We start from the raw sequence: 3,685 nt of genomic DNA, 5'->3' as shown, positions 1-3,685 counted from the left end.
AAAATCCAGCCATTTCATAGAAATACTAGTGAATCATTCTCTTTATGATACTTCAACGATATCAAACATTTTAATAATAATAATAATAATAATAATTAAAAAAAGATACATTTAGATGTCAAGAAAGTTTTTTTACTTCTTCAAAATATTACATTCTAGTTTAGCAACCAGGTCTTCATCAATTAGCACATTCGGTTAATGGAATTTTGTCTTGTTTTGGATCCTATGTTCAGAATTCACAAGATTCAAAAGTACAATATCACATAAAAATACTTATAATAGACATAAACATTATAAAATCCATTGAGAAAACAAGTTCCTCAATTGAAATTTAGATTTACACAAAATAAATACTCTAGTAGTGCAACACCTGGTTGAGACATGAGAGGAAAAATATATTAATATAAATAAATAAATGGCTTTTTATAAGCATGTGAAAAGAATATAATAATTTTTTTAAAAAGACATCGGTTTCTTTTTTAGAAAACAGTGCTGGCAGACAGACCTTACCATGTTTTGATAAGGGGCTCCTTTATAACTGGCCCTTTGAGGCTGGTCAGACATTGTATACCTTTGTTACTGCACCAGCTGCCACAGTAGCACTTTTGGACGCTGATGTTGATAAAGGCCTCTCCCTCTTGACATATCTTGGTTTACGAACTGCAAACAATGAACAAAATTATTAAGAACAAACAATGGCTAGCTTTAAATGCACTTTCAAACTCTCAAAATATTCGGCCACCTGAAAAGACATTTAAGTGGTATTATTCATCATATTAATTAATCAGAGCACAGTGCTTTTACTAGGAGTTAATAATAATCAGATATTCCCAACAGATGATCAGTCAATTAAAATATATTGTGCAGTTGGAAATAGAATGCACCGCATTTGACTATGATCTTAATAAAAATGTTCCACAAAACTTCAGATAATAATAACAGATTAAGAACTAAGGGAGTTTCACTTGCTTGCTGGAAACTGTGAGTCACTATACTTTGTGATGCTAATCTTTATTGTGAAAAGCACTGTGCCAATATTTGAGCATTTGAGATTACCTATAGTAGTAGTTGTAATTCCTCATACCTGAAGATATGGCTTCAGGAATCATGAGAGCCTTAGAAGAGAAATATTGCCACATTAGTATTTTTGGTATCCATTGATTACATAATATTTTAAAGCTATGCTGCAATTATTTATATAACATCCTGAGAACATTTATTGATTATAGAGATTTTACCATCTCACTTGGCTGAAATATAAAAGCTGACAAATATTTTTTTTTATTAAAATATAAAACACAATTGGGTAAAGAAGCTTTCAGTAACAAAACTGTACCTGAAATAATTATATTAAAACTTACTGGAAAAAAGCAAACAGGAAACTTTAATAGGTGCATTTATGAAGCATATCACAGCTGTACATTTTTACCCTTGTTGCGCCTGTAGAATAAACCAGGGAGGCGGTTGAAATGCCATTTCACCCTATGGAAGTGAGTTTCATTATAGATATGTCTTCTCTCACTCTTTCTGGTACATTTCAGTTAAATTACACATCATTGTTAACTTACCAATTGATGTGATTGCAGGTACTGGAGTGTGACTGGTCCTAGCTAGACGGTGAGTAGAAAATAATAAATTAAACAATGAAAAGCAAAGTCTAAAAAAAAAGTTTTCCTAGATTATAGCTTAATACATTTAATGAAGGATGATCAAAGAGGAACAGGGGAATACAAAAAATTTAAAAGCACGATGCAAGTTCACATGGTTCATTTATTAATTTTTCAAACAATCTTACTATACGTTAATGTCTATGGTTCAACACTTACTGTTGTTAAGTGTTGAATTCCCCTGCTCTGGTCAGTCACAGGACACACAAAAATTAGTACTGTTCTCATGATGAGTCCCTGGTGATGGATTCAGAATTACAAAATATTTAATGCACAAAGCATTTTGTTTCTCTATATATTACACCTGAATGTTACAGCTTCACACCAAATAAGCATAGAAAATGGACAATCAGTTTACTCATGTTGTATATTAAAAACACAAAACGTTAATTATTCAACTTATTCAATTATGTTTTGAAGGTGCTGTATTTACCTTAATTCACAGGTTTTTCTGTTAGATGAGAAACTTACCAGTATCACAGAGTGTGATGTTTGCACAGGTTTCACTCATTCTCTTTATTCTTTCACAACAGTCATTAGAGTTTTCTAGCAGAGCCTGAAACACATACAAATCCAAAATACATGGTCTTAATAAAATTCAACCAAACAAGTCGTTTTGTTAAGACTCAGACCGGAAGAGAAAATAAATACCTTGGTTTCTGGCATTTCTAACACAAAAAGAGCAGCACGGATGATGTAGTAGGCTCCACTCATGATGAGAGAACTCCTGTGGGTTGGATTAAGGCAATATGGATCTGAAACCCATTGTGTTTACGTTCTAAAATGCCACGTTCTAAGCAATGTTCGGTTTACTATAACGTTTCACTTAAAAAGAAAGCCTCTTTCCCTGTCTGGACTAGGGATTCAAATGCATTATGGTGGGTAGGTAGGTGGGTGGGTGTGTGTGTTAGTAAATATGAAGAATGACATTTAACCACCATGTACAGTGGCATTTGGCAAATAAGTTAACCCACCGAACAGGTTCTTTACAAGTAGCCTATATTCAATGGCAACCTGAGCAGCTGGCTAATTAGTATGCAGTCTATGCATACTATTATTAGACACGTTATAAACAAGGGGAGCTGTCCCTTTTTTTGTTTAGCGACAATATAATTCTGATATGATATAATATATAGATAATATATAGCCTACGCGAACTTACCAGTGAGAAGTTAATGTGTCAGAAATCGGTTGACAACAGTTTACTTCCTGATTAACAAACGTTCATTGCCAAAATGCAGGTCTTTGAGTTGACTGTTATAGCATGGCAATGAGTACAATATCTTTGCCATTACTAGAAGTTTGTGTTGTCAAATTCATACTGTCATACGAGTACAATTTAGTTACAAAAATATACATATATGAAACACACCAGAACGTAGGCTACTTTGTTTCGTTGCCAGCCAATGTAAGATTACATTTTTACTTTATCAGACAGTTTTCTGTTCAAATACATATTTTTTTATATACATTAAATACTGTATGTGAGATGTTGAAGAGATGAGTCACAATATGAGAAACGACTCGGTTACTAACGTAACCTCGGTTCCCTGAGAGGAGGGAGCGAGTATTGCGTAAGTAGCTTACGCTATGGGAAAACCCCGTTTCTCGAGAACTATTGAAGTCTTTATGTAAAACGCACAGTGTTGCCAACTATTTTCAATGGAAAGTAGCTAAATGTCGCCAGATGACGTCATACGTCATTAGCATATTAATGACGTCATCGCGTCGTATTTGCATTCTGCCTAATTTGTCGGTACTGTAGCCTACTTCAGTTTATAATAACGGTTATCTCCCCTAAACCGTGCTCATACTGTTTTTATATAAGTATATAGCCGAAAAACGGTCAAATTAAATGTTTTGAATTAAAACAAAAGAGAAGGCAGCTGATATGTGATCACTGATTGGTTCCTGCTAACACAGCGTGCACATGCGCAGCTCATTCATGTCTATGTCCGCTGGCGTGCAGTCAACGGAATGTGTTGCTCCTCTCAGCCGCTCACTGAACAGAGCAGACG

General features: G+C 34.3%; 1 long non-coding RNA gene across 1 annotated transcript; it reads right to left on the bottom strand.

The window, feature by feature from the left end:
• Positions 1-1,582: 1,582 nt before the first annotated feature.
• Positions 1,583-2,510, bottom strand: LOC127646227 (uncharacterized). Its single transcript, XR_007970898.1, has 4 exons — positions 2,319-2,510; positions 2,139-2,223; positions 1,827-1,904; positions 1,583-1,610 (listed from the first exon to the last, which is right to left on the bottom strand). It is a non-coding gene; the product is annotated as an uncharacterized LOC127646227 (long non-coding RNA).
• Positions 2,511-3,685: the final 1,175 nt, after the last annotated feature.

The sequence above is a fragment of the Xyrauchen texanus genome, chromosome 7 (assembly GCF_025860055.1).
Source record: "Xyrauchen texanus isolate HMW12.3.18 chromosome 7, RBS_HiC_50CHRs, whole genome shotgun sequence".
NCBI classification, from domain to species: domain Eukaryota; kingdom Metazoa; phylum Chordata; class Actinopteri; order Cypriniformes; family Catostomidae; genus Xyrauchen; species Xyrauchen texanus.
The sequence above is the reverse complement of the archived record's forward strand: the minus strand, read 5'-3'. Positions and strand labels throughout refer to the sequence as shown.